The sequence below is a fragment of the Mustela erminea genome, chromosome 16, assembly GCF_009829155.1.
Source record: "Mustela erminea isolate mMusErm1 chromosome 16, mMusErm1.Pri, whole genome shotgun sequence".
NCBI lineage: Eukaryota > Metazoa > Chordata > Mammalia > Carnivora > Mustelidae > Mustela > Mustela erminea.
Window position 1 is genome coordinate 22,964,482 of NC_045629.1, and position 12,482 is coordinate 22,976,963.

At 37.7% G+C, this 12,482-nt stretch overlaps 1 protein-coding gene across 4 annotated transcripts in view; it reads right to left on the reverse strand.

Annotated features, from left to right (window-relative positions):
- The window catches only part of NCOA2 (nuclear receptor coactivator 2), a 303,670-nt gene that overhangs the window by 254,211 nt on the left and 36,977 nt on the right, over window positions 1-12,482 (reverse strand). The gene's annotated exons all lie outside the window — the stretch shown is intronic.

Here is a 12,482-nt window from a genome sequence, read left to right on the forward strand (position 1 = left end):
GCCTGGGTGGCTCAGTGGGTTAAGCCGCTGCCTTCGGCTCGGGTCATGATCTCAGGGTCCTGGGATCGAGTCCCGCATCGGGTTCTCTGCTCCGCGGGGAGCCTGCTTCCTCCTCTCTCTCTATCTGCCTGCCTCTCTGCCTACTTGTGATCTCTCTGTGTCAAATGAATAAATAAAATCTTTAAAAAAAAAAAAAATGCCTTTCAAGCATTCCACACTGGAGTGTGGTGACAAAAGAGAAAACAGTTGCCTAATTTTGTCTTTCAGACTGGTAAGGAGAGGGGCTCTAGGTGGCTCAGTTGGTTTACCACTCGATTCTCGATTTCAGCTCAGGTCATGATCTCTGGGTCGCGGGATGGAGCCCTCCACCACCACCAGGCTCCAAGCTCAGCCGGGAATCTGCTTGAGATCCTCTTCCTCCCTCCACCTCTCCCCCTCTCCATCCCCCACACCTCGGGGAACTCTCTCAGGCTAATTTTTTTTTTTTTTTAAATGATAAGGGGGAAAAAGCCAGGAGTAAAATGGGCAAATACATGACAATAAAAGAAGAGGATAAATTAAAATGTGTAGAAAGATACCCCCCAGGAAAATCAATAGCTGAAAGGGCCCTTATTCACCGTGCATTTTAATGAAAGAATGAAGGAAAGGGGCAGGAGGAAATAATGAAACGAGCAAACACTGAATGGAATTACCCAAGTCTGCACCTGGTCAGGGAAAAGAGCTTTAAACAATGGCCACTAAAGCCACTAAAGCCACGAGCCACATGCCTCCCTACCAGCAGAGCACTCTCTTCACTACCCTGCCTCCAAGGCCACAAGACTCGCTTAGGGCCTGCGTGTTGAATTTAAGCAGATTCCAAACCTGGGGGACAGCCCTCATAACACAATGCTCTTGTGACCACATTTTAGGGAGAAGAGGGGGTATCCAAAAAGGGAAGTATGAGAGGACATAAGCTGGTCCAAAGAATACGGTACTCAACGGTGCAAAGGATGGGGGAAACATTTAGAGTGTGGGTTCACAGAGCTTCCACAGCAGGATCTGCATATTTTCTAACACAAATTATGAAAATAAAAAATATTATTTATTATAATAATAAAAAAATATGAAAAAGAACAAATAATATTAAGGATATTAAATGTTTCCAGGTGAACTGTCTCTAATATGGCCTTAGTCCAACTTAGTAAGAAAAGGCTCAAGACTAAAATGTTGAGTCCAATAATCAAAGACTTTGGTGAGAAAAAAATACATGTGTGTAGGTATATGCATATACATGTGTGTTTAAAAATTATAGCTGTCGGGGCGCCTGGGTGGCTCAGTGGGTTAAGCCTCTGCCTTCAGCTCAGGTCATGATCCCAGAACCCTGGAATGGAACCCTGCATCAGGCTCTCATCCCAGCAGGGAGCCTGCTTTCCCCTCTCTCTGCCTGCCTCTCTGCCTACTTGTGATCCCCCTCTGTCAAATAAATAAATAAAATCTTTTTTTAAAAAAAAATGATAGCTGTCAACCTAAAATTTACAAATGAGCTTTTTCTATTGAAGAGACTTTAATTCTCTATCACATTGGCTTTTTCCCTAAGTACTCAAAATTCAGAGTTGTATTTCCACTGCCTGCATGAGTACATGCCTGTAAATAACATCCAGAAAATAAGCCAGAAAAACCACTCTGTAAAATTAAACAGCCATTGGTTGAAAAAAGAAAGAAAAAAGTTACCTGCAAGCTTGGTATACTTATTAAATGCTTGCTGTTCTTACCTAGAATTTTGGTTTTAGAAAAGATGGGATTCCAGGCGAATTCCATGGCTATAATTCACACATTCTGGTAGAATACTAGTCAAATACTAGTCAACCCCATGTAACTATGAAATGATATACTGGGCTTTTTGTTGTTTATTTGTTTGTTTTTAAGTAGGCTCCATACCCAGAGTGGAGCTCAATGTGGGGCTTGAACTTGGGACCCCAAGATCAAGACCTAAGCCAAGATAAAGAGTCAGACACTTAACTGACTGAACCACCCAGAGTACCCTGAGATGATTATTCTTTACTCCCTTAATGTGTTAAAACTTCCCAAAGGCAAAAGATGATGCAGAGTAACAGTAACCAGTATACTCCAAATCTACGTACAACAGCCCATAACTGATACGGCACAGCAGAAACCTTCTATAGTTGTCCTAAAGGAAAGTAACAGCAACCCAATCATGTCTGACTTAATGTAGAACCTTTACACCATACCAACTCCTTGGGAAGACTCTTTTTTAGAAATAAATGCAAGCTACTAGTAGCCCAGTTTTCCCTTCAACCATTGCTATTCCTTTCATACAAACCCCAAACCATTCTTATTTCTCCCTTCTACAACACTGACCTTGTTTCAGCTCCTGTATTTCATTAAAAGACACTGAATATTGTTTTGAAATAAAATAAATTCAAAATAACAGCTTTGTGAGATTAACATGAAAACTTTTGTGCCAATTTCTGAAGCTCTGTGGGAATAATGGAATTAAATGCTACTATTTTTGCCCTTTCTTCCTCAGGAGGTGGACTACATTTCCAGACAGAGTGAAAAGACTACCAACAGAGTCATAGTTACACCAATAACATATATAAAATAGGACTGCTGCGAGTATAACATACATTTTGGAGTTACTGCACAGAGGAACCAATAATCACAGTACTCCAGCTTTTAGTAAAAACCAGTTCGCAGGTACAAACATTTTCAATTTAAATGTTTGATAATCAGTTTCCATGTATTAAGTAGTACTATTCAAAATGTTTGAAAAGTCTCTCTGTAAAATAATCACATATCTAAATCTCTCTGTAAAATAATCACATATCTAAATGTTTAGGATTTCTTAAAAGCTACTTATAAAAAGCAACGGAAGTGAAAAACAATTATGAAGACACTGCTGAAATAAAAATAACACAGATAATAAAACGTGCCCAAGCCATACCATGTTTTTAAGAAGATGCTATGCCCCCAAATCAACATTTATATGACTCAGGACTCTCAACTATAAATAACAACATTTGACCAATATTTGTAGCTCTAAAAATCTATAATTTTATAAATTCTATGTGTTTCGCATAGTTCTTTATGTGCACAATACTGAAGTAGATGCTACAGAAATGAACTCAATATAAATTCAGAACTAGAAAGCACAGGACACTGCCCTCAGGAAGATTTCAAAATGACGACCAGGAAGTGAGACAAACAATGTAAGAGTTTAATAACGTTATAAGACAATTACAGTAAGGAAGGATAGCTTACATACCAAACGGAAGGCATAGAAATAGCAGCAACATTCTCATCAAATGTGAAACAAAAGTGTGCTCGCGCGCGCCTGGGTGGCTCAGTGGGTTAAAGCCTCTGCCTTCCGCTCGGGTCATGATCCCAGAGTCCTGGGATCGAGGCCCACATCGGGCTCTCTGCTCCTCGAAGAGCCTGCTTCCCCCTCTGTCTCTCTGTCTGCCTCTGCCTATTTGTGATCTCTGTCTGTCAAATAAATAAATAAAATCTTAAAAAAAAAAAAAAAAAGATTGGAACTGCCTTTAAAAAAAAAAAAAAAAGTGTGCTCGCTTGGTCTGGAAAGTTAAATGAAGCTTTTAATCTTCTAAGCTGTAAAGCACGCACAGGATTTGGATGGGCAGAGAGACTAAGAATGCCACAAGCAAGGATCAGTTAATAGCAGCCGAAGTTCAAGGACTGAGTTCATGGCATGAGGCTACAGAACACACTGGGCTGGTACTTCAACCAATCAATCAGCCATTACAAGACACTGAAAAGTTAAGGGAGAAATGAAAGGAAAAGTTTTAGAAAGCTTAATCTCAAAGGGAATTGAGGGTAGATTAGATGGAAAACCAAAAAGGTAGAGTGGCTGGGTGGCTCAGTCAATTAAGCATCTGCCGTCAACTCAGATCATGATCTCAGTGTCCTGCGATCGAGCCCTGTGTTGGGCTCTCTGCTCAAAAGTGGAGTCTGCTTCTCCCTCTGCCTCTGCCCCACCCACCCCCTCACCCCCACCCCACCGCACCTCACCCCCATGCTCTCTCTCAAATAAATACAATCTTAAAAAAAAAAAAAGAAAGAAAAACTAAAAAGGTAAAACAGTACATAATCAATTAAGGCAGGGAAATACTGCCATTATTTAGGTTAAATATTTATTTATTTAGTAAAAAAAAAAATCTACTAGAGGCTAGAGGCCTCTAGAGGCTAAAGTAGAGGCTAGAGGCTAAAGTAACTGGTTAACTGTATCAGTGAAATTTATTAACTCTTCATTTCTCTTAGAAAATAAACTAAATATAGTTGAGATGGTTTATTTTATTAAAACCCTGCACTGTATTTCTAAAGTGTCACAGGACAAGCTGCACTTATGTAAAAATCTACGTTTAGAAAAATTAAGACAACTGTTATTATTGGTTTTAAGCCTTTCTCAAGAGGAACCACATACTGCTCCAAAGCTTTGTTGATTCTCTTAGGCCACAGGGTACCATTTGGGCACTAGAAGATCTCATTTATTAGTCAGTCAATCCAACTTAACCCTCCTGAAACTGAGCAATTTACTTTCTCATTCCTGGTAGGAAAGTCTAGTTTGTTATGTACTCTGAAAGTTCATCATAAAATTAGCATCTTTGATGTCATGGCTACTAAACTAAAATAGTAAACAGAATTAAACATTCCAAAAATGCCAGGCGGTGCCTGACTGGCTCAGTCCGCAGAGCGTGAAACTCTTGATCTCACTGTGAGTTCAAGCCCCACAGTGGGCGTAGAGCTGACATAGTAAAATCCTCTATAAAAAAGGACGTTAGTCCCCCCAAAAAAGTTTATGACGTTCTTTACACTTTCCATGTCTGTTCTGTTAACTATTTCATTATACATTTACTAATTTCTCTATATTTAACATTATGCCTAAAAAATACATTTCGAAGACATTTTAAATGCTTTGTAATTTTTTATCCACAGTTCACTTCACACAGGATGTATTCTGAAAGTTTCCACACAAATTCGATTTTTGTAACTCAAACAGCTTAAACGTACTTTGAAAACTGTCCACTTAAGGATGTCATTAGTACAACTGATTCTTTAAAAAAAAAATTGGGATACATCAATGTAAAGTGAGTATCAGCCCGAGTAATCTGCTTTATTAAATTGGGATTTTGTATCTTATTCAAGTTTGTGATTCTTAGCTAGCGCTATAAAAACTGGCTTATAAACATGGTACTAAAATTACTTCCATTATAACAGATCAGAGAGATGTGATAAATTGGAATTTATTTTTTGATTGGTAAATACATAATGTTGAGTAGCATGGACCCAATTAATCCACGAGTTTCAATGCTTGCTCCCTAGCAATATGAGGCAGCAAAAAAGAGTAGAAGGCACACAATCTTGATCATCAACCTTCAATTTAAATTCTGCTTTTGCCAGTGATGAGTCTGAGACAGTACCAACCATTCCACATGCAGAGTATACATGTAGGAGGCGGGGGATGGCCAGCAGCTGCTAGGACATACCTCCTAGGAATACTGTGAAGCTTAAACAAGCCAACTTGAATAATATTCTAAACACATAGTAGGTCCTTTCTGTCCTGCAGCCCATTATACCTTCCACGTTTGCCTAAAAAGTAAAACAAGAAGTTACAAAGTGGTAAGGCAGAATAGTGTTTCATTCATCTTTTTTTCAAGATTATAAACAAAAATTTTTTTTAAAGATTTCATTTATTTATTTGACAGAGATCACAAGTAGACAGAGAGGCAGGCGGGGGGAGTAGGCTCCCCGCCGAGCAGAGAGCCCAGTGCAGGGCTCGATCTCAGGACCCTGGGATCATGACCTGAGAGGAAGGCAGAGGCTTTAACCCACTGAACCACCCAGGCACCCCTAAACGAAATATTTTAAAACATGCACACACAAGGAAAAGGTAAGAGCTACAAAAAGCAGACAGACAAGTGAAGGATATTATGTCAGAAAAGTTCAGGTTTCCGCTCATCAAACTCTCTAGAAATTATCTCCCAATCAAGGAAATTATATTTTAAATAATAGCAGTTATGAAATACAAAATTATTGTCCTCCCATAAGTACATATTCCACTTCAAAAGAAACTTATTTTTTTGTGATACGTGACAGTTTATATCATTTCCACAAGAGATTTGTGGCAGCTAAAAGAATAACGGGCAGTAGGAGAACTGGCACACTAAGTCATACCTAGCCCATGATCTTCCAAATGCCATCATTTAATTATAACTGTGGTTCTCAGCCATGGTGACTTCATCTGGGCACATCTTGAGAGAATGTGTTTTGTATGCATAAAGATCAACTCTTATGGGGAAAAAAAAAACTTAAGTTTTACAGGAAAAATAATGGATTTAAGGTGAAGCACATCTGCTTCCTCCACTTGTGTGGCTTATTCTTCGTTTTCAAAAAAATACTACTGTAGAGGCCAAAAAAAAAAAAAAAAAAGAAAAGAAAAGAAAAAAGAAAAAATGAGAATGATAAAGCAGGGAAAGTACCCTAAAGGAACAGAAGCTACAATAAGAAGCTCATTAGGGTGGGGCGCCTGGGTGGCTCAGGGGGTTAAAGCCTCTGCCTTCCGCTCAGGTCATGATCTCAGGGTCCTGGGATCGAGCCCCACCTGGTGCTCTCTGCTCAGCAGGGAGCCTGCTTCCCTGCCTCTCTGCCTACTTGTGATCTCTCTCTCTCTTTCCCTGTCAAATAAATAAATAAAATCTTTAAAAAAAAAAAAAAAGAAGCTCATGAGGGTAAGAAAATACAAGATAATAGTCCTAAGACTGCAGAAAGCTGACCAGGAATAAACGGTATAGGGTCAACTTTTTTTAAATTCTAGACTAGGGATTTAAATTTTTTTAGAAGATTTTATTCATGTATTTGCGAGAGATCGCGCGTGAAGGGGGAACAGCAGAGGGAGAGGAGAAGCAGGCTCCCCACTGAGCTGGTTAAGATGGTAAATCTTATATGTGTTTTTTATCACAGTAAAAAATACATAAAATAAAGGGAAGGTTTGCACAGAACAATCTAGGATTCTTAAATACTTGAAAGAGAGTGACCAAGGGCACCTGGCTGGCTCAGTGGGTGGAGTCCCAGACTCTTGATTTTGGGGTTGTGGGTTTGAGCCCCATGCTGAGTGTAGAGATTATTTTAAAATAAAAAATTTTTTTAGGATTTTATTTACTTATTTGACAGATCACAAGTAGGCAGAGCAACAGGCAGAGAGAGGGGGAAGCGGGCTCCCCACCGAGCAGAGAACCCAATGAGGGGCTCGATCCCAGCACCCTGAGATCATGACCTGAGCCAAAGGCAGAGGCTTAACCCACTGAGTCACCCAGATGCCCCTAAAAATAAAATCTTGAAAAAATAAATAAAATAAAAGAGTCACCAAATGTTTAGGAGTTCTCATTTAAAATATATAGCTTGATTTTGTGGACAAAAATGAACAAGGAACTTCATTTACAAAGACACTAAAAAGTAGTAAGTGATTTACAGATAGTCCTGATATTCTGATAAAAGTATATTCATTTTATTATCAATGCTATCAATGAAAACTTTGATCCCATGAGTATAAATCTGTAAAGTAGGTATTTCTGCTGTGTGTTTTTTTAAACCATATAAACACAAATATACTACACTTGGGGAAACACATCAGTCCCAAGAGGACACAAGAACTGCTGAGGCTTTTAAAATACATTCACTGCATCAGTTTCCTCAAAACCCTGAAAAGGAAATTCCCTATCACTTCAGGCCAGTATAACAGAATCTCTCTTAAGAGAGTTATTCCCAAAACTGTTCAGGTTTTTAAAAATTCATTATGAGGTAACAGACTTCTTTAATGTTAAATTAACAAATAAAACACATTAAAATAAAAAATAGTAAATTTTCACAAATGCATACTGTAATGCACATAATTTTTTAAGGTATCTGGGAAAAAATTTTTATAGGCTAAAATTGTATTAACTGGAATCCATTAAACCAAAGAAAAATGAAAAAAATCAGTCAGCCAGACTACTGAGTTAACAGAGAAGGAAAATAAAACAAGAAAAAAAATACGACAGAAAGGTACATTCATTTTGAAACCCTACAGACCAAAAAAAAAATTCCAAGGAGAATTTAAAAGAGTATTTCTGGAAACCAGATTCTGTTCTAAAACTCAAAGAGCTCGAAGGTCATCCACCCCATACAAAAATCACTACTAAGATTCTCTCAGTTACTGGAAAAGAAGGGGAAAAAATTAATACAGAAATTAGAATTTAATATTTTAACATGTGTTCAGGAGTGCTTAAGGTTAGAGGTTATATAGAACTCTGGTCCTAAGGGCAGAGGAACAACTCCTAAGTAGGAATCCCCCTCCCTGAAATTCTCTCAGAAATGCCACAAATGCCCATTTTAAATTATTTTATGATTTAGCCTATCCTAAATTTGTGTGGTGGGGCGGGGTGAGGGGAGCAGAATTGGAGAATTCATGCTCTTCTCAAAGGCACTACCTTCCACCATTTAAAAAAAAAGCATCTGAAAGCACATCTATACCAAAGTTTAGACCTTAGGAAACATATGTACAAATGTGTATAAAACAAATGTGTACAGTCTGATAACATTTAACAGACATGTAACAATGTATACTACTGCAATTAATATATGGAATGTTTCTATCATTCCAGAACATTCCTTCATTTAATATCAATCCCAGCCCCACCTCAGTCAACCACTAGTCTGATTTCTATCACTACAGCTTAGTTTTGCCTGTTCTAAAGCTTCATATAAATGGAACACACAGTACATGTCTTTTATTCAGCTTAACAGTTTTGAGATCCATCTACATGACTGTTAGTTATTCATTAGTTTGTCCTTTTTATTGCTCAAGAGTATCCCATTGTAAGAATATTAGAATTTACTCAACCATTTACCCTGTTGATGGACATTTGGCTTTTTCCCAGTAGGATGCTGTTACAAATAAAGCCTAGGTAGAAGTCTTTTTGCAGACATGTGCTTATTTACAGTCCTCTTAGATAAACAGAGAGTGACATGGTAAATGTATGTTAAACTTCACTAGGAAGTTTCTAAGAAACAGCTCAACTTTTTCTATGAGTAAGTACAGTTGACAGTCCCACCAGCCAGGATTAAGTTACAGTTTGCTTCACATTCTCCCTAACACCGTATTAGTTTTTCTTAATTTAGGCTGCTTTTTTTTTTTTTTTTTTTTTCTTGAGAGAGAGAGAGAGAGAGAGAGAGAAACAGGCTCCCCACTGAGCAGAGAGCTTGATCCCACGACTCTGAGATCATGACCTGAGCCGAAGGCAGAGGCTTTAACCCACTGAGCCACCCAGGCGCCCCTAGGCTGTTCTATTTTATTGTGGTTTTAATTTGCATCTCCCTGATGGTTTCTGATATTGAGCATCTTTTCATGTGCTTATTGACCATGTGCATCTTTTTTTATGCAGTATCAGTCTAAAGCCTTCAAACATCTAAAAAATTTGCTTGATTTCTTAATATTAGGTTATAACCTGAGTTCTTCCCATGTAATCTTCTGACTTTTTATACTATGTAACTGTATAACTAACTCCCATAAAATTACTATCTTTAAAAAAAATAATAAATACCTTGAGCTCTTTACATATTCTAAATACAAGTCTTTAATATTGTATTTTCTGTCTGTGGCTTGCCTTTTTTTTTTTTTTTTTTTTTTGCCTTTTCATTTTCTTAACAGTTTCTTTAGAAGAGCAGATGGCTTAGATTTTGATGAAGTCCAATTTAACAATTTTTTTTCTTTTTGTCTTCTAAGAATTTTTGCACAATTTTTTGTGCTTTTTGTCTTCTAAGAATATTTGCCTATCCCAAGGTTGGTATGACTTCGTCTTGTATTTTCTTGCAAAGCTTTTATATTTAGGACTATGAGCCATTTCAAGTGAAATTTTATGTATTTTATGAGAAAAAGGTCAAGGACAGGTTCATTTTCTTTCCTATACTAATTCCCCATTGTTTTAACACCATTTGTTGATCAAAAAAGCAACTACCGTATATGTACGTATATATATGTAAGTTCTATTCTGTTCCGATGATCTATATGACTGTTATTATGCTAATACAACTGTCTTGATTCTTTAACCTTTATAGTAAGCCCTGAAGTTAGATAGTGTAAGATCTTCAAGGTTGCTCTTCATTTTCAAATTAAATTTTGATTATGCTCGGGGCGCCTGGGTGGCTCAATGGGTTAAGCCGCTGCCTTCGGCCCAGGTCATGATCTCAGCGTCCTGGGATCGAGTCCCACATCGGGCTCTCTGCTCAGCAGGGGGCCTGCTTCCCTTCCTCTCTCTCTGCCTGTCTCTCTGCCTACTTGTGATCTCTCTCTGTCAAATAAATAAATAAAATCTTTAAAAAAAAAAAATAAATAAAAAAAAAAAAATTTTGATTATGCTAGGTCTATGCATTTCCATATGAATTTTAGCACAAGCTTGTCAACTCATATCATTTTTCACTCTACTGAGTGGAAAAAAGCAGCCTGGCAAACATTAAAAACATAATCCCATTTAGTTTCAATCAAATCTATACATAAAAGTACATCTGTAAAAGAAACTGAAAGCATCTACAACAATATGTGAAAGAATTCTCTCTAAAGAGTGAAACTGCAAAAAGATGATCTTTCTTTTTTTTTTTTTAAAGATGATCTTTCTTGGGGCGCCTGGGTGGCTCAGTGGGTTAAAGCCGCTGCCTTCGGCTCAGGTCATGATCCCAGGGTCCTGGGATCGAGCCCCACATCGGGCTCTCTGCTCAGCGGGGAGCCTGCTTCTTCCTCTCTCTCTGCCTGCCTCTCTGCCTACTTGTGATCTCTCTGTCAAATAAATAAATAAAATCTTTTAAAAAAAAATAAATAAATAAAGATGATCTTTCTTTTTGCTGACCTTTATTTTCCAAAATGGACAACTTTATAAGGAAAAATTATATATAGTTAATAAAGTCTATACAGTAACAAGTAGGAAAAATTAAGAAGTGATACTTGGTGATTTTATTTTTTCATTCTTAATCTGAAATATCTGTAAATGCAAAAAAATAAGAAAGGTATGAAATGAGTATATATTACTAACTCTTCTCAGGCAAGAGGACTGTTGGGAGAAAAATGAAAGACTCTCACTTGTTATCTTACATACTTCTCTAATGTTTGATTGTTACAATGACCATATTTTCCATAATTTAAGAAAAATCAAAATAGGGGTGCCTGGGTGGCTCAGTCGGTTAAGCATCTGCCTTCAGCTCAGCTCATGATCCCAGGGTCTTGGAATCGAGTCCCTCATCAGGCTCCTTGCTCAGAGGGGAGCCTGCTTCTCCCTCTGCCAGTGGCTCCCGCTTGCGCATGTGCATACATTCTCTCGCTCTCTGACAAATAAATAAATAAAATCGTTTTAAAAAAAGAAAATTAAAATAATCATCAATAAAGATAAAACATATATATTGGCTGAAACGAAGCACTGTTGAAAAGATCGTCCTAAAGGCAGGCTACCCAACTCTGTATCATCTGAATTTTAAGTTAAAGAAAAGGCTTTTTTGGCTAGGAATTTGCCTATGGCATCAGGTTAGATAGCTGCTTCAGAAAATCCAAAAAGGATTCATCCTGTGTTGCAGGGAATCAAAAGCAACTAGAATACCCTGCTTCAATAACCCCCTAAAACAGCTAGAAATTACCACTGAAGGCAAAAATAATGAAATTTATAAGATAAAGGGCTGTAATTTGATTTGTTTGTGATAGTATTATTAAATATGAACAACATCCCAGGTGAATGTGCCATTGCTACTGGTACTCTGCCCATGTTTTATGATACTGATTCAGACTTAGGGACTGATCAGGAAGTCAAGGGTAACCTGTTAGGGATTCTTAAACACCTAGCACAGTCTCAAACTTGCTCAGGAGTCAGAAAACCCGGAAAAGGAAAATTTCTGCTGAGAAAATTCTATCCATTAACTTTAGAAAAACACCCTTCCATCCAATTTTAGTAATGAAATACCTCAGTCCACAGGCACGTTTTCTGAGAGCTATTATTCCATAACGTCACAGTAGTGAAGCAGGAGTAGAGTAAGTATTTCCAAATACAGAATGCAGCGACAATTCTACAATACCTCACCAGAAGGTACACTATCACTTCCTATTTTAGGGATAAGCACCCTCAAAATTTAAATAAGCCATTAGTTGGTCTCCTTCAGGGAGAATAACTGATATTATCACATCTTTCCAGATTTTCTGAGCAGAACTCGCAGTGAAAGTAGTTTTACACAGTGACCCGTACATACACAACACACATACCACACAGGAGCCTGGATACACAGTGCATACCTATCTACAGTTATACTCTGCCCATACTTCGTGTGATATACTCTGAAATTTTTCTATTACATTCTCTAGCTTTGTTTTTAAGCTGGTCATAATTCTCAAAAATGATCAACCACTAATGGGGAATAACCTACAGTTTGAAAAACCCTATTAGAGAAGAACGAGA